This window comes from Emydura macquarii, unplaced genomic scaffold (genome assembly GCF_026122565.2).
Source record: "Emydura macquarii macquarii isolate MOO-44397 ecotype Brisbane River unplaced genomic scaffold, CSIRO-AGI_Emac_v2 contig_2795, whole genome shotgun sequence".
NCBI lineage: Eukaryota > Metazoa > Chordata > Testudines > Chelidae > Emydura > Emydura macquarii.
In genome coordinates, this window is record NW_027132932.1 from 2,357,539 (window position 1) to 2,381,426 (window position 23,888).

Genomic DNA, 23,888 nt, shown 5'->3' on the forward strand with positions numbered 1-23,888 from the left:
TTTTATTCATGCCAGATCTATTTTGCTTTCATAATGAGCAGATATTACCACTGCACAAAGAGGATAAAGACATTCACAGTGATAGATAGGCGAGAGATTAAATGGGATCTTTATGACTTCTTCAGCCATCAGTTTTGACTGTGCGATAAGACGAGTCGAGTTGGGCACTGATTTGTTCTTTATTGGAGCCAATATTAGCATGAGCTTACCAGTGCACAGTCTGATAAAATCCATTTAAGGTGGAATCTATGTAACAATTCTTGAGTTACAAGAACTTCTCCTTGTGAAACACATCTTCAGCAACCTGGGCTTTGATGGAATAAGCAAGTTTACAACTATAGCTCCTTACAGTTAGTGGCACTAATTAGCTTTACATACAGTAATTTAAATGTCAGTTCAGAATAACTACACTCCCTGGAACCTCAGGTTCAAATACCTGTCCTGCCAAAATAGATACATTGAGCATCATGCAGATTGCACATCTGTTCAGGGTGTATGAATAAGTCCTTACAACCAAGATCCTGTCTGATCTGCAGAAATATTAAATATTCTGTGACATTGTTTGTCCCATTTCTTTGGCTACAATTTCTCCTTCTCCTTCGCAGTTGTGCAGAGTGTCAACTGCCCTTCTGTTTTTTGCATTCCAGGGCAGAGGCGGCTGCACATAAGGGGTGTTGCATGTATGCAGTCCGCAAAGCCCTTTGGCATGAAAGCCTTTATATAAACGTTAACTATTGCTATTACGTTAGGGGCACATATTGTGCATTGTACACAAAGCTGCTGGGGGTGGGGCAGTTACAAGGGAACAGCCAGAGGAAAGATCCAGGAGGAAACTTGAGGTTTGGTGAATGAAAATTGTCAATAACTCTTTTGATCTTGTCCAATGCAAATTTTCAAAAATCGTATTTAAAATTAAAAACAACACAATCAAAAAATAGTTCCATTCCCCAACATTGCACAACAAAAACAGGTTCAAGTTGTTGTCATCTTCCCCAAAAGTGCGTCTAGATTTTTCAGCCAGCCTTAGTAAAAACATGCTCTTCAACACGAGGCCTGCAACTCTGCTGGCACCACCACATTTATTTCCATAAACCCTAACATATTTATTGTAAACTAAGCAAGAATATTCCCATTTATTATATGTTCCCTTGTTCTGCCTCCATCCCTTCTGCAGCATCCTTGGCCAACAATGTGAGTGCAGGCACTGGTGTTTTCCTCAGCTGTTTTGTGAATTATTCTTTACCTTTCCACTCCCTGCAATTGCTGGAGGGCCTTCAGCTCTAAAGTGTTAGTATTGCTAGTTTGCTAGACCCAGCATAGAGGGGGACTACAACCCTTGCCTGCTGAGGAGGTGTATTCCATGAGTTTCCTGCACCAGAGCAGTATTTTTTAGGAGGAGACTACAGGAGAACTGTGAGGGAGGCACAGTACCTGTGCAAGATACTTCAGCTGAAGATACAGTAGTAGCTATGGAATGGGACCACTGCCAATCCTCAGTCTGTGTGTGTACGCGGCGGGAGGGGGTGTGTGAATTCATCTGCTTTCGTACCTCTGGAGATTTTGAGGACAGAGCCCAGTTACTCAGACTGATCCTGGAACACAAGATTTCTTCCTTAGAATTCACTGCTGTAATTCATTTGGAATGATATATAGAGATTTATAATGGATGAACCTCACAAGATGTGGAGGCTTAGTTTGGTTTGGATTAGCACCCAAAATTTTGAATACTTCTGTTAATCTTATTCAAACTATCTGAGCCTCTTTGATCAGCAACTCTGAGCTGAAAAGCTTCTGAGAACAGGCTTTCCTGGGGAATTCCTACTCCCTCCTGCTTCTGGTTTTAATTGCAATTAATCCTTTTTTGCTAAATCAGTTTCAGTCCTGGATATAATGAGGAAATCCAGAGAACATTGCCCCAAACTGAAAAATAACAGGAAAAAAGGTTATTAAAACTTTTTGGAACCTCCTAAAAATTTCTATTTGGGCTTGGGTTGAGTTTTGGGTGATTTTTTATTTTTTCTGGATCAGTCTGCCCATCCCTAATAAAGACTTTCTGCAGCAGAAGTTTCAGCATTTTATCCCATAATATTTACATTTCCTATTTTGGCACAAGAAGAACCATTATGTCTCTGGCTTTGTTGATGGAATCTGTGCATCATCAGTACCAGAGAATGTGATGACAACAACTAGCATGGGAAATGATCCCTCTGTACTTCTCAGAAAAAATCAGAGTTCTGCAGAATGGGGCCTGATCCTGCAGTTGCTTCACAAGCAGGACTCCCATTGAAGTCAATGGGAGATCTTCACACAGAGCAGCTACAAGTTCAAGCTCAGTTTTATGCCCATGGTTACATTAGAGTTAAAAATCACAATATTCACTTTGTTAGAAAGATGCATTGTTTTGAGCCATGCTCATGGCTCTTTTGTGTGCACTTCCAGTGAACGTTAGACAGTCAAATCATGCTCACACAAATGCTTCAAAGTTTGAATTGTTCCAGATAAACATACTTTAGATTCACAGTCTGAGTATTTGACCTGGTGCACTTTATATGGAATGATATACACTGCTTGACCCTACCAGGGGCTAGGTTTCCCAACACCGCTTGCCAGAGAGTCTTAGCACAGAGATAATTCAATCACCCAAACAAAGATCTGAGCACACCTTTCACAACGAGCATCTCACACACACATTCAGTTACTTAATCTCAATGTGATGGGAGAAATTAGAAGTAGAGTTTGTGCCCAGTCAATAAGCTTTTTTGGGCCAATTCTTTTATGAATGGTGCCTCAGGCAAACCCTGCATGACCCAGAATGGAAAGGTGCAGCATCTACTAAAATTCTCTAATCCTATTTATCTGCTGATTGTCTCTCAACCCCCCCTCACCGTTCCCCAAGGGAAATACTCATGGCTTCTTCAAACTGTGTTCCTGAGTATATGAGTTACACACATCCAATCAGTGAGCAGCAACAATGCCAAGGGACTCGTGGGACCAATTACAATAGACCAGCACAGATCAAATCTTGAATATCATATAGTGAACTCTTACAATGAAACCAACAAAAAAAAAACCTGTCTGCATCCAATCCACAAGGTTTAAAATGAGGAAAATTTACACTCACAAAAAAAAAATAGTTCAGTAAGTTTGAAGAAGTAAATTTGAGGATATCACAAGAGGAAAGACATCCAATTCAATAAGTAAATTATTTGCTGTGTCTTATTCATTCAACTCTAGTGCTTTTTTTTATTATTGTCAGCGAGATGGAGACCCCCATGTACCTGGGATTGGGTGTACAATTAGGTGGGAAATTAGAAAAGAGACTGGACTGCAGTTCTGGAGCCTACCAAAACCAATTCTGAACTGTTTTATAGGCTTGCCTTGGGTAAAGTTAATTGTTATTTAATTATTTATTATAATTTGTATTGCGGGTGATCCCAAAGGCACCAATCAGAACTGAGCCTCCACTGTTGTAGGCACTGTACAAATCCATGGTAAGAGACAATCCTTGCTCTAAAAATAGTACTCTCTCACAGGTCTTCTCTGCAATTTTCCATTAACTGACTTCCTTCCTTGCTATGATTAGTAATGGCTTCCTATACAAAGTCTGCTACCCAGGCCCCATTCCAACAGTTTATTCACTCCTATGCAGCACTGCTCCATCAAGATTTTCAAATAAAGGTCAAACAAATTTTAAACATTTTTGCTCATCAAAAATGCGGTTCTATTTTGAAAAATGACTTTCTTACCCAACAGATCTGCTCCCTGTGCATATTTAGAGTCATGTTTACTAATAAAAGAAGTATGATATTACTCTTGTTGGACCTGTAGAGCCAACACAGCTAAGAGACGGTGAGTTGGTTTCTATCCTTTCTTTTGTATCACCAACATTTATTAAATTTCAGTTGGTTGCACCTGTGCAAACTGAAGAAGCAAGAATTGCAGAAGTGTAGCCAACGGCCTAATTTGGCCTCAGGAACCTTCACTACAGCTTGTAAAGGGAAAAAAAGGGGGGGGGGAGGAAACCAGCTTGACTCTCAGATTCCAAGTTGACTTTGCAGAGCTGGCAATTAGGAAAACACACAATTTTTTATTTGTTTTTTAACTTGGAAACAACTGAGAGGTTATAACTGTGGAACTCAACAAAGCCATTTTACAGATACGCATATCAGAAGCAGAACTGTGATTTTACAAGGTTAGACTAATAAAGTCCCTGTACATAGGGTAAAAAGTAGTAATGGGATGGTCTAGAGAGTATGAGAATGAGTAGGCCACAAACAAGGTAAGTCAGTAGGGCTATATGAGGTAAGAAGCGCTCCAGATAAAAATGAGAAGCTTTAGGGGGACAACTCAGAACTTTTCACTTTCACCCTCACCTGAACTCCACCAAAACAGTTCTTAGCAGACTCCCATAAATATTCTGAGACACTGATTTTAAAAGGGAATCAAACTATTTAGGGCATTGGACAAATGGCATTTATGAGGCTGAATGTAATTGATTCCTGACAATGGTCATGGAACATGAAGCATTTTGAAGGCAGGTAAATGCTATTCTATGCTGCAGATTCCTGGGTACGCTCATTAAGAAATTACTTCTTTTTCTAGTGCTAATTCTACCTTATGGCCCTGCTCTTACTGAAGTCAATAGCAAAACTCCTATTATTATCCACAGTGCTGGCTCAGCCCCTAGTACAATAACATCTTAAAACATTTCCCCCTGAATTTATTTTCATCTTCAACACAGTACCTGAAAAGGAACATATCCACCTTGGCATACTCTTTGTCATATATCTCCTTCAGGAAGGAGAGAGAATTATCAGGATATATTTAGGGAATACATGCACTGTTGGAACCCTTAATAGGAAGAACACAATGGAAATACATAAAAGTGAACGTGAGTGCAAATCTAGTATACCTAGTTTTTCCCTATGGTGGCCAAATTCTGCTCTTAGCTATACACACGGAACTCCGCTTCTAACTGACTTCAAGAACTACTGCATATCTGCACCCAAACACAAAATGTATCTTATTGTATGTAAAGTTAAAACAAAATGATTAGAGACAAGCCAATAATTAAACTAACCCCACCATCCTAGCAAAACAAAGACTGAGCGGGGACATGAGTACTCTCTATAAATACATCATGAGGCTAGACAACAGGGAGAGAGAACAGCTATTTGTGGAAAATGCTGGCACAAGAACAAATGGGGAAGAAACGGGCCATGAGTAAATTTAGGCTGGAAATTAGAAGAAGCTTGTAACCCTCAGAGGATTGAGATTCTACAACAGCCATTAGGAGTGTTCAGAACAGACAGCCTAACTGGTTTTAAGATGGAAAGTGACAAGTTTATGAACAGGATCATATGATGGGGTTGCCTGTGATAGCAGGGGACTGGATTCAGTAACCCAGGAGGTCCCTTCCAATCCCATGTTCTAATGTTCTCAATACATAATGAATCATTCATATGACAAACACACCTCTTTTGCAATTTGTGGAAGTTTCTGCAAAAATGATCTTTGTTTTCTTAAATGTATTTGGACAACCTAGAAAACTGGAGTAATAGAAATGGGACAAAATTTAATAGTGCAAAGTGCAAGGTCAAGAACTTAGGGACGAACAATAAGAATTTTTGCTATAAATTGGGGACTTAACAGTTGGAAGAGACCAAGGAAGAGAAAGACCTGAGTGTATTGGTTGATCACAGGATGACTTTGAGCTGCCAAATCTGATGCGGCTGTCAAAAAGGATAATGCAGTCCTAGAATATATCAAGCGACGTATTTCCAGTAGAGATAGGGAAGCGTTAGGACAAGGCACTGGTGAGACCTCATTGGGAATGCTGTGTGCAATTCTGGTCTTCCAAGTTTAAGAAGAATGAATTCAAACTGGAACAGGTGCAGAGAAGGACTGCTAAGAGGATGTGAGGAATGGAGAACCTGCCTTATGAGAGGAGATTAAAAAAGATGAGCTTATTTAGCCTAGCTAAAAGAAGGCGAAAGGAGAAAAGATTGCTCTCTGTAAGTACATCAGAGGGATAAATACCAGGGAAGGAGTGGAATTATTTAAGTTAAACACTAATGTGGACACAAGAAAAAATGGATGTAAACGGGCCAACAAGAAGTTTAGGCTTGAAATTAGAGGAAGGTTTCTAACCATAAGAGGATTTCCTCTGTTCCTCATAACAGCCTTCCAAGGGGAGCAGTGGGAGCAAAAAAACCTAACTGGCTTCAAGACCGAGCTTGATAGGTTTATGGAGGGTATGGTATGATGAGACTGCCTACAGCAGCATGTGGTCGATCTGCGACCTGCTAGCAGCAAATATCTCCAATGGCTGATGGGATACTAGATGGAGAGGGCTCTGTGTTACTACAGCGAATTCTTTCCTGGATGTCTGGCTGGTGGGTCGTGCCATATGCTCAGGGTCTAACTGATCACCATATTTGGGGTTGGGAAGGAATTTTCCCCCAGTCAGATTGGCAAAGAACCTGGGAATTTTTTGCCTTCCTCTGCATCATGGGTCACTTGCAAATTCTCTGTAACATTACGTCTTTAAATCATGATCTGAGGACTTCAATAACTCAGATGGAATTTATGGGTCTATTACAGGAATGGGTAGGTGAGGTTCTGTGGCCTGCAATGTGCAGGAGGTCAGACTAGCTGATCATGATGGCCCCTTCTGGCCTTAAAGACTATGAGTCTATTTGTAATTCAAAATTATTGTGTTGTGTTTTTTCGATGTCTTAGTAGTCAAAAATCAAACTTTTATGATTTCACATGGCATTTGTTTCAGTGACTGGATGAGTGTAAGTCTTATAATGAGGCTTCAAGTGATAATGTTCACAGACAGAGAATTAAACATTTCCTTTCTGCCGGTGTTCATATGTAGACGCTTAACATTCACTTTGAGCACCCATTTATGTAAGTGAATCTCAGTTGTGTGAATATCTGAGAAAAGAAAAGAGATAATTTCCTGAAGTGAGTTTGATAAAAAATGTAAATGAATATTTGCTGCAGGGGCATAGCCAGACGTGATCTTCTGGCAGGGCCTCTGGCTGACATGGGTGGGCCAGCCGAAATAGCCATAACTTCCTTCTTCCAGTCATGTGACCAGAAACAGGAAGTTCAGGAAGCCCGGGCAACTTAGTGATTCTCAGCCGGTGGCTTCCCGAACTTCCTGCGTCCGGCAACGTGACCAGAAGCAGGAAAGTTCAGGAAGCCACCAGCCAAGAATGCTCCAGTTGTGCAGGTAGTTCAAGCAGAGCTTGGGTGGGCCTGCTTTCAAAGTGGATGGACCCTAGCCCACCCAGGCCCACCCATAGCTACGCCCCAGATTTGCTGAAAATTGTTTGTGTAATTCACCCAAATCTAATAATACAATCTTTATTCAGCAATGAATTAGCAAATAGCTTTTCATCAAGTGATGACGAGCCAGGGTTGAAGGTAACCACACAAACAAAATATCACCCACGCTATTCACACACAGAGCACAGGTTTGAGGTGAAAGGACCGGTCATGTTCCCTAATATAATTAATGGGGTAGGGAGTAGTTTTCAACCTTTTTTCATTTGTGGACCCCTAAAAATTTTTGAATGGAGGTATGGACCCCTTGGAAATCTTAGACATAGTATGCAGACCTCAGGGGTCCACGGACCACAGTTGAAAACCACTAGGCTAGGGCAAAGGATGGTTGTGGAAGGAGAATATATAATATCAACTAATACAGAAAGCACCAGCAGAAGCAAAATGTATAGTTGCATGAGTGATATACATACAACCCCACACCTATCTTATGCTGTATACTTATGAGAAAAATGCAGAGGAGACTTCTGTTTATGGATGTGACAATAAGAACCTTGCTTGTGGAATTATTCTCTTTATGTATTTATGGGACTGCCCCAAAGTAGGACAATATGCCTATCTGTAAGGAAGCAAAGGGACCAACGGCAGTGTGTATATGTCCTATTGCCAAATTAGTTGATTACTGTTTCTTGTATATGTAACTATGAATAGTCACACAATCAGCCAAATTCTCTGCCAGTATGACTCCACTGAAGTCCATGGAGATAAACTAGTACAGAATGTAGCCCTATATGTTCATGATGGACCTGATCCCATGCCCATTGAAGGGTAATGGGACCTTTGGATCAGACCCTATTTCATGTATTTATTCCCCTTACAGAAAGATTTTAATTCGAAATAGTGAACTGTTGCATTCTTATTGAGGAGACCATGCATACATTTCTTGTCCACTTGAATTCTCTGTGAATTTTGAAATTTGCTAAGCCATTTTAAGCAGTTTCATCTTCTTCTCTTGCATCATTCTACCACATCACATTGTGCTGATCTTTGTCACATGCAAGCAGATGTTCTATAACCTATCAAGGATGCATGCTAAGTGACATTGCAGAATATTATTACTTGTCATAAATGTGACATATTTCTATCAAAACACATTAGATCTTTATACAGCTAGCCACAAATGTAATGTACAACATGCATGTAGCGTCCCTTTTCTGCCAATAGCTCACCACAGTGGATAATTGTCTAACCCTGACATCTAAGGGTTTGTTTGCTGTTATCTGTTGCCAACTTTCTTTGTATTTTTTACTTATATGAACTGGTAAGGTACAATAGAGCTTGAGCCTGTGTACAACAGTCTAAGAGTTCTATGGTCAGTCAATTGCAGGTGCTCTTTGGGCAGGGAGCTAGAAACATCTGCAGTTGCATAATGTTTAATACAGTTTGTGCCTTAGTAGTCATCTCACAGAATTTCCTTTGCTCATCCAGCAACATTCTTTCTCCTCCTGAAGTTATTTATTAAAGGTTCAAACAGGGTTGTCAGAAACCTAGGATCCAGGTTTGGTGGAACTTTACAAAATAGGTAAATCTCTGAACTTGAATCTAAACTGGTGTCATGATGGGATGATGTTCACATAAGGATAGCATCACATGATGTTGCATCTGCTGAAGAGTACTCACAATAATAAATAATAACGATATGGTACTTTGCTAACTTTGGACTGGATCTTACAAGATGCTGAATGCTTCCTGTGAGATGGTAAACACCTTCATTTTCCATTAACTTCAATGACAGGGGAATCATAGTTATGTAGGACTGGAAGGGACCTTGAGAGGTCTTCTAGCCTGGACACTGCACTCAAGGCAGGACTAGTATTATCTAGACTAGACCATCCCTGACAGGTGTTTGTCTAACCTACTCATAAAAATCTACAATAATGGAGATTCCACAACCTCCCTAAGCAATTTATTCCAGTGCTTAACTACCCTGACAGTTAGGAAGTTGTTTTTAATGTCCAACCTAAACTGCTCTTGCTGCAATTTATGCCTACTGCTTCTTGTCCTATCCTCAGAGGTTAAAGAGAACATTTTTCTCCCTCCTCCTTGTAACAATCTTTTATGTACTTGAAAACTGCTATCATGTCCCCTCTCAGTTTTCTTTTCTCCAGACTAAACAAACCCAATTTTTTTCAGTCTTCTCTCATAAACACTCAACATCTCACAGGATGAGGCACATTAACTAATTCATTCTCCCATCATCTCTGTAAAGGGCAAATCCTGAGAAGTACTGATTAGATGCAGCTCCTACCTGATTACTTTTGCAACTCAGGTGCCCTGCACCTCTTAGGATTTGGCCTTAAGATAGGTAAGTAGAGCTGGGCTCCAATTCATGAAAGCATTTAAGCATTACGCTCAAGTCCATGTCTCTTCAGCAAAGCACAACACATGCTTAACTTTAACTTTATGCATATGCTTAAGTTTTACTCAAGTCAATGGGACTTAAGCATATGCCTAAAGTTAAGCATGTAGTTAAAGTGCTTTGCTGAACAGGCCTGGACTGCTGAATGGGGTTCTAGTGAACAATGGTCAAAAAAATGTGAATATTTATTCAGATATATAAGTGAGTTTTTAAATGAATGCTCTGACTGTGTTTGAGTTCCCTTTGGACTGTTATTCTAGGGAATGAGTTTTCTGGCAGGAATTTCAAAGAAACAGGAAATTCTAAGAAAATATTGCAGAATATTTGAGAAAATGTTCATGTATGTATTTGTGAGTATTTGCACTGGACACTTGATTCCAAGAGTTATTCTCATCAAATCAGGCGACAGCGGCTTACCACAGAGTTGATGTTTATGTCCAATCAAAACAGTTTTCATTGTGAATCTGGAATACTGACGATGAACCAACCGCAAATCAAGAATTATTAGCTGCAAACATTATGTGAATAATTTCAAATTTGATATTTGAATACATTTGAGAAAAATCACAATCTGTTTATGGACAACTCAAGAACAGAAAAAGAAACAAAATTAATCAAATAGATTATTCATTATGAATTATTCACCCTGCAATGCAGATAGCTATTATTAAGAGAAGTAGAGAAAAATATGAATCATGGAACACAGTCACACCACAAAATACACTATGAACTTAATGTACCAGAGCTGCCAATTGAACAATGGGAACGGCAGATTCTCAACCTCCTCTGACAATCCAGCCCTAAATAGTTACCTAGTTTCAAGTTTCATTAAAAATTGGAAACTCAGACCAGGTTTACCGAAAATGTCCTACAGTTCATAGGCCTTGGGAGCAAACCCAGGCCTAGTTTTATGGGTTTATTTATGGTGTTGCCTCAAAATCATAAGGAATCCTTGTTTTGACACACAGCTTGTTTGTTTCAAATGAGTTTGGCACTGTATGTTTGGGTTTGGTCACCAAAGGGATGCTGACAGATAATATAAACCCACATATTTTGAAAAGGGTTTTCAGAAGATAAGGGAGCCAGATAGTGATTAATGAATGACAGCCTTTTCCCACTTTGCACTTAATCACCAATACCACATAGGTGCCATTCACAAATTCCTTGTATTCACATGCATAAGGACAACTCCTTTGCCCCCCGTATGGCTGAGGAAGGGTGATTACCACTTGAACCCAACCAGCAATGCTGACCCAATGAAGAGAAATGCAATTTGCATGTCCTTAACTGATGTGACTTCTCCCATGTTCTGGAGAGATGAGTGTAGCAAGAAAATCAGCTAACAGGGTCGTGTATGAATGAAAACCAAAGAAAGTCATCTCACCCTCACTTTAATTTACACCATCTTCTTGTGCCCTGGCATGTAAATTTCCTCTTTTTGTACTCTCACTTGCAAATCAGTTAAAAGACCTCTAAAGTAGTCCCAGTGGAGAAGAGTCTAAGAAAATATGAGTCAAATTTACCCCAACTCTCTTAATTTCTACATAATTACATATATCTAAAGGGACTCCCGGGGGTGTAAACTGATGTTACATATACATTGGGGGAGAGATTTTCTTTGGCATACATAGCTCAATTGCTGGCCCACTGTAGTGAGGAAGCATGATCTTTTGATTGAAGCACTGGACTGGGATGCTGGAGATCTGGGTTCAGATTCTGGATTTGTTGAGCAGGTAATTTAATCTGTGTCTCAGTTCCCCAGCTGTAAATGCAAATAATAATATTTCCTTTCTCCCACCATTTGTGTTGTCTATTTTGATTGCAAATTCTTCAGGGCAGGGACTGTCAAACTGTGTGTTTGTACAGCAGCTATGGTGGGGCTGTGATCTCATTTGGGGTGTTTAGGTACTAGTGTAATAGAAATAATAAAATGTTAATAATCATAACTGATAATGGTGATCTTGTGATTAAGGTACAGGAATGGGTTTAGGATACCTGCTTTCTACTCCTGGCTTTGCCCAGATTGTTTGTATTACCTTGAGCAAATCATCTAGGGCTACTGTATAAATCAGATTATAGCCACAAACTATGGGTGCAAATTGTACATACAAAAATGGAGGCTATCCTTCTCAATATTCATGTAATCATTTTCCTTTTCCTCAGCTTCCCAGTCTGTAAAATGAAGATAATACTACTTACTTCACAGGGAGGTTTCAGGACAAATAAAGGTTTGCAAAGGGCTTCAAGATCTCCAACAGGCAAGTGCCATGAAAGTGCCAAATACTATTAATAAAAAGAAAAGCTGCAGGAGTGCTGCAGCAAATGGGCTGATGATGGCAGGACTAGCATACACAACGATGGCGACTTTGTGTTGTGTAAAGCATGAGGAAAATCGGCACGTATTTTGTATCCTTGCCAAAGAAGTCGGACATTAAAATATCAAAGTTGTAAAAACAAACATTGCTCACTGGAGTTAGATTTGGTTAATATGATGACCCATCAGGACATGTTCCAGTGCGACAGCCTCAGTCAGCTTCTCATAGGTCTTGTACTGCATGCAATGTTAATGACCAATGGTTAAGGCCAATCCAATCAGAAGTCACTTCAAGACATTACCTTGCAGCTGGTAGGTCAGTGACAGCAAATCTATCGCCTCCTACATGAGCACTGCTAGGAAATATAACCAGGAGGATCAAGTCTGGTGAGATACACTGTGTTACAAGAATCACTTCACCACAGAACTGGCTGGAAGTGAAGAAACATCTTGGCAGGCTAAATCTTTCAGCACAATGGACAGCAACAGTGTTGAAAAAGAGCATGAGGATATATAGATAGATATACGAGTCTATGAACTGATGAAAAGCTCTGTGTAACTCAAAAGCATCTCTCTCTCACCAACAGAAGTCGGTTCAATAAAAGATATTGCCTCACCCACCTTATCTCTCTGGTATATAATAAACACAGTTAAGGACAAGTCTCATCTAGGGTGGCCTCAGACTGGCTGAGAAGAGAAGCAGACACCCCCAGATTGTATGAGAAAACACAATGCTCGCTGCCCTCCACAGCTCTTATTCCCTCCAGCCAGTGTGTGTATTAAAAATGTCACCTCCACCAGGCTCCCAGGAGCCGACTACCTAAAGAGTGACAGTGGCAGGTTTAATCTTGAATCCTACTTACCCAGGTGGCTAAGTGCCATGCTGGAGAAACAGAGCTATCCCCACTCCAATGTCTTTTGGCAGCAAGGCATTTCAACAGAAGAATAACAGATTAAATTTGTGCTAAAGACTCCACTAAAATTGTGCGATCAATCTGCATTTGGTTGAATTTGTTGCAGTTTTGCATTTGGTAAATACTGGTTTAGTAATTGCCACAGTGTTATGCCTCTCACAAAAGGCATGGGTGACTGACAGCTCTTAAATGCTGTGTCTTTCAAACCAAATGTAAGTCCCAGTCCTTCGCTGAGGAGCACATGCAGGCTGCTGTGAGTGGCATTGTTACTGCACATTTGAATGACACTCAGGCAATGTAATAATCTCTCACATTCCTTAATTCAGACTAATACTGTAGCTTAAAGCTATGGAAGAGGGGGAAAGGCATTATAAAGTAAAGGAAGAACTGTTTAAGACAATTAGAAAATGAAGAGAAGACAAATCAAACATTCCTGATGTTCAATTCAATGGCAGTAAACGCCTTTTCCCTGGAGTTTTTCCAGAAATAATTTATGGTGTAAAATGTATTTCATGGCATACAAATCAATCTGTATTGAGCCTGATTGCCATTACAGAAAGCCAGAGCAAAAGAGAAAGAAGTCTGTAAATGGATTGTGAAAGATTTTTTTTTTAAATGCATGCTGTTTACATGGTTAACATTTGTTAAATAAAAGTGTGATTCTGCACACTGCCGTGCCCCCTCAATTCCCATTAACACCGAAAAGAAATCAGGACATTCATCACATCACAGAGTCGGGCCCTGGAGTAATAATAGAGAGGTCTGTCTTGTCCTGCAGTTGTGACAAGCTTCAAAAATATCATTACAATTAACACAAACAAGCAGTCATCAAAGCACCATCAACCTGTTCCCTTCAAGACTCCAGAACAAAAGAGAATTTCTTTGGCCCTGGCTAGTTCTTTTTAAACACTTTGATGAAGTATCCACCTTAAGGAGCGGCGGGGGGGAAATAGAAAAGCAAATTGCAGAATGTAGACTGAAGTACTTGCAATCCTTGTGACAAATACTAATGTATAAATCAGCAGCCCAATCCAGGCCCGGGCCGCTGATCATGTTCTTTGCTGAAATGTCACCTGTTCCTATCTAACGATTTGCATAATGCAAAGCTTCTCACTCGTAAAATACAGATTAAGAGGGGAAGCAAAGAGTCATTCTCGAACCATGGAGCCATTTCAAAAGAAAAAAAAGCAGTCTTTATATTTAACCCTGTCACTGCCATACATTTTTTGGTTTTTTTGCTTTTGAAATGATAGCTCCTTATAGGAATGAAAAAAAGCAGTTCGAGCAAGCCTTCCTCTTTCTTTTCTTTTCTTTTTTAAACAGTGTGATTCAATGTGGATGTAGGTGAAATAATGAAACCACATGTCTATTTGTTCCCTGGGGGCCTGACTGAAACCCAGTGAAGTCAATAGAAAGACTCCCATTGACTTCATCAGGGTGGGGATCAGGTGGCCTTCATTTTGGGTGAGTGTTTCATTTTGCTTCTTTCCCTTTTTATTTATTACATTTGTTCATGTCTCTTAACCCTTCCTGGGACTCAACTGAAGGTAGGTCAGGAGCTACTGTCCTCCTTTTCTCATAACACAAGAACAAGAGGACATTCTATGAAATTAAATTTAAAAAATAATTGAAAAGAAATACTTTTCACACACTGTGTAATTAGACTGTGGAACTCATTGCCACAGGACGTTCTTGAGGCCAAGAATTTAGCAAGATTTAAAAAGAGATTGAACAATTATACTGATAGCAGTAATATTCAGAGTTACAGAATTATAGAGAGAGGGTACTGAACTAGATGGACCTGGGTTCTGATCCACTCTGGCAATTGCTATGGTACTAACTGTTCCCATGTATCATATTGTTTTGAGTCAAACTATAAGGTATTCAGGTCTGGGACCTTGTTTTCTGTGCTATGGCATTATATAATACATAAAAATGTTGGATCATGACACTGATTACAGCATGATTAACTGATTTAGTGTTAAAATAATCTAGATTAGAAACTACTGTGAAAAAAACATTTTCATCTACACAAGACCACCTCTGTCCTATGAACCATTGTGACAATTGAAATCAGATGACATACTGATACTGCCAGTCTCTAGATCTGGCTGTGTGGGGACTGGTGGCAAGGTATTTTTAGTAGAATGTTCTTTATTCTGTCATTCCACTTGCAGCCAGTAGGCGGCAGGGCGGAACTCATTAAGGGAATGTTTCAAAGCACATCTACTGGTTTAAGGTCCAAATCTGCAAGGTGCTGAGAGCTTCCTGAATCCAATGGCACTGGTGGTAGTTTAATATTTTGTTGTAGGCATCCACTGCCCTGCAAAAGTGTTCATAGGCTTTTGTGTAGTTCTGCATAGAGTTTAGTTGACATTGGTTAATTAACCTTATTCCCCCTCAAGATTTGTGCATGATTCTAGGAACAAGAGTGATGGGAAGATTTTAAACATTGGAAAAAATATACATAAATATAACACCAACACGCAGTGCTGCAACCTCACCCATGTAGCCATATTGGCTTGAATGAGACCATCTGTATGCAAGTAACAAACTAATTTATGGAGTAAGGATCAGGCCATTCGGGTAAGGCAGAAAGATGTGGAATAGGACATTTAAATCTACTTCACACAGACTTTTCTGTTTGTACATTCAATAAAAGTCTGAATTTAAAAATAACCTGATGTGTGTGTGTGTTTGTTTTTGAGGCCTTAAGGAGATTAGAATGGTGAAAGGAATAAAATGTAGGGCTATGCAAAAGGTCACTGCATGCTCAAGATCTCTTAGTGTGATGCTACACAATTTAGAGTTGAGAGGTGGGATGACAAGTTTTAAAAAAAAAAAAAAGGGAAATAAAGGAGATGCAGCTGAAGGGAAGAAAGTGGCAAGGGGGCATTTGAGTAATAGTAAATTAGAGAAATTTACATTGCAATTTAAACTAGAACAGGGGGGGCTAAAATATGATTGATTCTCTTCCATTTTTCTTCTGATCCTCTTTAAAAATTCAGTTTGAAAATTGGAACTGTCTGAAGTGAAGAGCAATGACGTTGCGCTGGAAAAAGGGAGCATTTTATAAGTTGATTGGTGATCCAAACAGGTGTGAAGAAACTGAGGCATGACCGGCACGGAAGTCATTGGAGGGCCACATGAAGGGGGTATTTTATTAGTTTCTATTACTAATACTGTTATAAATAATACATAATAAGAGATGGATTGTAGTGATGAAAATCTTTTCACATACGTTTCTGTGAACATTTTCATCATCAAGGAACTGATCGTGGGATCAATGGGAACTGTGGATGCTCATCCCCTCTCTGTAATATACCTTTAGCTCCTGGCCTTCTTTGCTGCCCAGAAATCTCTTCTTTGTTTGGTTAAATTTCTATCATCTGGGACCCAGTCTACACTTACGTCCGGGATTCGGCGGCAGTTGACAGGAGTTACGCAAGCTATGCAAAAAACTTGCGTAACTCCCGTCGACTTCTGGGCTCCACTTCTGCGTGCCATCTTCACTGCACTGCACCGACGGGAATCGCGTTCCCGTCGACGCAGCGCTATGCCACTTGCGAAGGTGGTCTTAGTATGTCGATTTCTGTTTAAATCATTAATTTAAGTCCATCTATATTCAGCAAAGCAATTAAGCGCTTGGTTAAGTACCATTGACTTAAGCATGTGCTTAAGTCCCACTAACATATTGAATAGGGCTGGAGCTTATTTAAGTGTTTTGCTGAATGGGGCCAAAAGCAGAAGGGTGAAGAAACTTAGCCATTTATTTTCTAATGACAGCCCCAGGAAATGGCATCTCCTGCACCCTCACCCATAGGTTCATGAATGGAAAATGTCAGTAGTCCATGGACTACCATATAGATAACACAGTGATAAGAGCTATATAAAAATGAAGTCAAAAGAGTGAAAATATTCAGCACCTTGGAGGAGACACTAATGCCTATCAGGAATAGACCCCAATTGTCTCTGGACTCTCACCCCTGTTTACCCATATTTTCCCCGAATAACAGTCTTGACCTTTGACATTCCATCAGCAGTTTACCCTCTAGCACACCCTCTCTCTGAAGTCTATATCTGAACTGTCAGAAGGATGTGCTAGAAAGCTAGATGGTCTAACAGGTCTTTTCTGTGATTTTGTCTTTATACGGTACTTCCTTTCCTGCTTTCCCTTATATCTCCATCCGCAAATTGAGATTGGCTGAGGGGAGGCTTAAAAGAGAGAGAACTGCCATTTAAACTTCCTGCCTCACTCAGTCATTTTTATAAGGACCATAGTAAATGAAACTGGAGGTCCATACAGCTTCAGTTCCATCAGGAATGGTTAAGCTTGTTCAAAATTTCTCCATCTTCAGGATGTACAGGAAAACTTCTAAAGAGCAGATTCATCTTATTGCCTTCCAGAATTCAGCACCCACAATTATGATTCCTTCTGACACACATATCTTTCTTTGAATTCCTCTAGCTCCAGAGCTTCCACCACTGACCAGATCTTGGAAGGTGTTTCCACAGAATAACCATTCTTATTGTATAAATGAAGTTCTAACAATGCAAGACTAGATCTTCAGGTAGTGGCACTCAATGTTGCACCACTGACGTCTATGGAGATATGCTAAGTTACACCAACTGAAGCTCTGTCCCACAGCGTCAATGTTCCGATGTATAGTTTCATACTATGTATCTATGATTATCCCTCCCGGAGCTACTCTGAAGAATCCCTCCCCTTCCGTCCTTAATTTGTTGATGCAAATTGTTATGCTGTAGCACACCTCTTCAACACAGTCCATCATACAGCTAAAGCCAATCTAGTTATAGGTGTGTTTAATCAATGTATGCATGCCCTAAAGTATAGTCTATACCCTAAAGCCTCGTGTACAGAATGCAGCAAATTTGTGCCCAACGTGGATTAAGCGGTAAATCTGCAGTGTTGTTTGAAATGAACTGTGGTGTTAAGTGTGCTCTTGACCCATTGGGTGAAATTCTGGCCTCAATAAAGTCAGTGGCAAAACTCCTGTTGACTTCAATGGAGCCAGCATTTCACTCTGGTGTGCACCAAAGGCCTCAGTTCAGCAAAGCACTTAAGTCCCATTGAAGTAAATCGCTGATTTGGGGCCTTAAACTGAGCATTACTTTGCTAGCCACTGGGCTATTATTGTTTTTTCCACAGTGTTAAATAATAAATTCAACTCTAATTTGTATTCTGCTAATATTTCCATGTTTTTGTCTAACATTACCACATTTTAAACGCCTTCCTCCCATTTTATAGTGATGTGTAGCATTACCATTCCCCACTTAGGTTTATCCAAGTTAAACATCCTTTTACTTAGGCTCGCTATATAAAATGATAATAATAACAATATATTTATTAGTGATGGTTGGGCTTGAGCTCAGTAAAAAAGCTATTTTTTCTTCCCTACAGAGTATTCTCTTAATCTTCAGTAAAGAGATGGAGAAACAGACAGAGGGAGAGAATGAAATAGGTTACAAGTTCAACTGGTATTATCTGAAATATTAAATAACTCTAGTATCACAACTCTTCAGTTATAATTTTGTTCAAAAGAAAAGATGCGATATGATCATTCCTTTTTCGACAACAATTGATCAAGAAAAGTGAATGATTTCCTTCTCCTGTTCTGTCCTTCTGCATCTCTTGAGAATGTTTGCTTTGCAGATTCTTTCAATGGAGATTATGAGCCCATTTCTAATCAGTTAGAGAATGCATTTGTCAGTTTCTGAGAGAACCAATGTGGAAGATAAACAATAACATGATTTACTTTCCACATACATCTGAAAGAATGAAACCTGTTTCCATAAACACTACTATAAGATCAGCTTCTCAATTAAAAACACCTCAAAAGCTAAACTTATTATATTATTTTACTATAATTGCAGAAAGCGACTTCTCTACATGGATTTGTTACATTTCCAAATACACAGCAATATGTATTATATAACACTTTCAGGTACATAGACTGTACAATAATAATAATTGGAATGATTAGACAAAATCTCCAAGCAAGGTTAAAAAATATCTGTAATTAAAATATTATATTATATTCCTGTTAATTTAACAATGCTTCAAACTAACCAGAGATAAAACAATTTCTAGACATTCATTGTATTGTATTTTTAATCAATGATCAGTGAGAAAGCAACCCCACAGGAAACAGAAGAAAATAAATTTTGCCCTTGATCTTCACTTGAACAGACTGTCAGGGTTTGCATTATAAATCTTGGGCCCAGTTCTCCTCCTCCTCCCTGCTTGAACCACTCACCCCTGTAGGATGCAAGCCACTACCACGGAAATCAATGGGAGTTACGTGTTCCTTGCCAAGATAGAATCGATTCCCCTTGTGTTTTAGAGGTTTATAACTTGGCCATTAACATTTATTTCACAATGGAACTTGGTTTACAACTTTGCAGACTACGGACAACTTATTTTTCCTAGGAAAAAATGTAATTCATATTATTTTTCTTGACAGGAGGTTGACTGATCAAAATGGAAGCATGGGAGGTGCTTCCAGTAAACATCTGCAAAGCCACCTCATTATCCTTAAAACTTTTCTTTGCTGTGATGCCTACAGAAATCTTGGACACCACTGCCTATTATGATGACCAATATTGTCTCCCTGTTTCATTGTACTTTTCCTGTCTGTCTCCATCTGTTGTCACTGTAGGGCAGGTACTGTCTTTTTTGTTCTGTGATTATACAGCACCTAGCAAAAAAAGGGGTCCTGGTCCATGACTGGGACACCTCAACGCTACCACATTACAAATAATTAATAATGAAAATAAAAATAAAACAATAATACATTTATAATAAATAGAGAGAATCAAGAAGATCTGGTCTTACAAATTTCTAGCCCAGTTTTGTGGACCCCAAAGTTTGTGAAGTTCTTGGTGTTTTTCCAAATCAAACAAAGCCTTTTGAGATTCAGCCATCACTAACAACGGCACATAGTGAAATATTTGCACTGAAATATCTCAAAAAACATTTGCAAAGCAGTCAACAATAAATGAATTAAAGTGTGTTTACAGTTAGAAAAATGACTATATAAAAATGCCACCTTCTTACAGATCTTCTCCCTATGTATATTCAGAGCAATGTATGCTTATATCAGCTCTGATTCTGTAAAGCACACAAACACAGGTTTAATTTACAGCTGTGTGAAATAGTATTTAGATTACAATTATGTTTTAAGGACATGCTAAAGTGTTCGGTTTAAATAATGATTTTTTCCCCCTGTTAGCTCTGTAGGTGCAACAAGAGGAGAGTCAGCTGATGTCTATTCTGACTTGTGTATCATTAACAGAACTGGTAATTTAGACACTGTGTGCATGCAAATTTGTATTATTTTAAAACCAATTTAGTTAAATCATGGCATAGACACTCAAATCAGCTTGAAAATGGATTATATTAATTCCTTATTCATTTAAGAGTAGGTTTATACATATAGGTTTGTACCAGTTTAACTAAATTAAAAAAAAAAAAAAAGCACACCTTTTGTTAAACAGTGCAAGTTTAGGTACAAAGTCTACATCTCAGGTGCAGGGTTAAATTCTTCCCTCAATTAGCACCTGAGCAAAAGCCCATTGAAGTCAATGGGAGTTTTTTCAATGACTTCACAGGATTTTGGATCAACCCTAATCCCTCACTCAATGACCTCAGCAGGGTGACTCACTCCTGGCCTGAAATCATGTGGCTTCAATTAGCTGCTGCACCTGATCTATATTTTCTGACCTGATCCAAAGCCAGCTAAGTCAATGGATCTGGATCAGACCCCATGCCTGCACTGAAGCAAGTGAAGAAGCTAACTAAAGACACTAAACCACCATTGTTTCATTGGGATTCGTGGGGAGCAACCATTAATCTAAAAAGTAAAGGATTGTTTCTTTAAAAAAAACAAAAAAACTTTCCCTCCATTACAGCTTGGCACAAAGTGACACTTCAGATTTAGGAGAAGGCATGCCAGAAAGCTCACCCCATTAAGCATATTGAGGTCTCCACTCCTCTGGATTTTTAAGAGAACTGTCCCTGAAAATACTAGAGAAGTAACTGCTAATTGTAGTTCTGCCCATGGCCTTGCTGCTGGTCTGGAGAAGGAGATTTCTCAAACCAGTCCTTCCGTTCAACTCTCTCTCTGTCTGAGTTGTTGTTTTCACACAAATCAGTCCACTTTAGGGACAAGCCTGAGCTGCTCGATGCCAGATCCAAGATTCCAATCTGAACTCCAAAGAACCCAAAGATTGCAGGGATTTGGAATGAAGGCTATGTTTCTATCGCCCGTCCCTGTCACTGTACATCGAGGTGTCAAACCACAAATCCAGGTCCCGGTTAGTATTTCAAACTCCGCCTCACAAAGTTCAAGTGTGTTCAAAGTTCAAATCCAGGTCTGGGATTCAGTTCTAAGTCCATATCTAGTTCACAACCTTTTCATATGTAGAATCATAGAAATGTAGGAATAGAAGGAACCTCTGGAGGTCATCAAGTCCAGCCCCCCTGTGCTGAGGCAGGACAAAGTAAACCTAAACCATTCCTGACAGGTGTTTGGCCAACCTGTTCTTGAAAAACCTCCTATGATGGGGATTCCACAAACTCCTTTGAAAACCTATTCTAAAGCTTAACAACCCTTGTAGTTAGAAAGTTTTTTGTACTACCCAACTGTAGGAAGGTGCTGTGGCCTTCCCCGGAGTCTGGATCCGAGGAAGGGCCGCAGCGACCCGGCTAGACCAAAACAGTCCCAGCATATAAGTCTGCCCAGCAACGGAAAGGTCGGGGTGTGATAGGGCCAGCAGGCCAGTCTGCCCGGCAACCAAAAGGCCGGGCAGTGATCGGACCGCCCGGCCAGCCCAATCAGCGACAGCGGGGCGGAGTCCCTACAGGAAGGGGCAGTATAAAAGACAGGCCCCAGAGCTCAGTAGAAGGGAGTCTACCGTCAGAGGCAGATGTGCTGCCCCGCTGGTTGAGGTCTCGGCCAGATTGGAGCCGAGCTGATACCAGGAACGCTCGCCTCCCAGAGTGGAGACCCCAACCATTCCCCAATCCTACCTCAGGGCCCAGAGCCTGGGTAGGGTCTCCAGGCCCCGACTGGACCAGGCTACCAGACCCCAGTGACTGGGCCGAGCCCCCCGAGCAACCCGGATGGGAGATACCCCCTGAGGCCAGATGGGACCTGGAAGAGCTGCCTGAAGCCGAGCCCCCAGAAGCCTGACAGGACCTGGAAGAGCTGCCTGACACCGAAACCTCCCACGAGCCCTGTGACCTGGAGGAGCTGCTCCTCGCAGAGGAGCTCCCCGCCTTACCACCAGTAGATGAGGAGGGACTGGCGGGCCTACCATGGACTGAGTACCCCAGCGACCCGAGGACCCTGACGAGACAGGTACCTGGGAATACGGGGAGGAAGTGGCCCAGGGACAGGCATAGACAGTGGCTGAGACAAGGGCAAGTCCCCATTGGCGTGTTGCGGTGGGAGCCTCGCCGACTCAGTGACCAAATCCACTGCTTGCCTTGCCCTGCCTGAGGGCCAGGGCGATAGACTGCTTGTTCGCCCGCCCTGCGTGAGGGCCCGGACTACGACTCATATGGAGACGCTGTTCCCCATTTAGGAAGGCGCTGTGGCCTTCCCCGGAGTCTGGACCCGCAGAAGGGCCGCAGCGACCCGGCCGGATCAGACGGCCCTCCAACACCAACCTAAAGCTCCCTTGCTGCAGATTAAGACTGAAGTAAAGTACATGCTCCAGCACACTGCTAACCATTCCCAGGGAGGGCTACTCATCAGCTAAATTCCAGAATAGCTCCTCCCTAGGACTTGCCTTAGAAGGCACATGTAAAACTAATCCACGCTCACGGAGATTTGTCAGGTAGACATGGGGAAGAAACTGGAGTTGGGCGTATTTCCCACGTACACCACAATTTGGCCAGGTCCAGGGCCTCTGAAAAAGAATATGCAGAGCAGTTCTAAGGGAGAAAGAACTAGGTGAGGCACTCTTAGCAGTGGCATGGTAGGATCAGCCTCACAAAGCTGGGAAGGAGAAGACGGCATAGAGAGCGAGAAAGGCCTTACTGTGCTGTGGTGCTTGAGTTAGGAGAGGGAAGGTCTCTCTCAGCTGGGGGAAGTGACAAGGAGAAAGGGATGGGGAGTTAGAGTGAACAAGAGGGAAATGTGTCACCCAGCATGGGGACAGTGAGAAAGAAACAGGGGAAAAGGCTTCCATCAGTTGGTGCAGAGAGGAGGGATGAGAGGAAAATGAGGAAGAGAGAGGAAAGGGAGAGACAACTGGAGAGGAAAGTCCTTACTTAGTTCAGGAGACCCCTCAGCTGGTGTTAAGGGAGGGGAAAGTGAAGAGGTGGAGGAAGGGTTTCACTCGCCTCTAGGACTGAGAGCGACGGGGAAAGGCTCAGCATGAGGTGGTTAATAGGCCTCACTTGGCTGCCTCGCCAGGAATGGCAGTGACACCTAACTGGGAACCTGGGAAAGGAGTTGGCGGCTTATTAAAGCTGCCGGACCCCGACTGAACCCCACGACTACACGCTAGGATTGCTGTGTGCCCTGTGATAACTCGCAGCTGCTGATAAAGTCCACTGGTAATGGCTTTTTGCTAATGAGAAAAGTGCCGCTGATTATGACAAATAGCCTTGGACCAACAGGCTAAGCTGCTACATAGGCTCCCAATTGTCAGTCTGGATGATTTTTGCATTTCATTATTTCTTTCCTGACGTCCTGGCTCCTTCTATCCTTAACATACTCCCAGAGCCGTATGTCACAATTTTAATAACACTTCTTTATCTCAATTTTTCCCCCTTTCTCCATGGGGGCTGGAAACAAAAGGTTATTACAGAAATAATGGTTAACTTCACTTGTGTGCTGCAGCAAAAGAAACCCCACAGCTAGTGTTCAAGAATTAAAAAAGCGTAAATAGCCATACGGAGCCCATTCAGCTC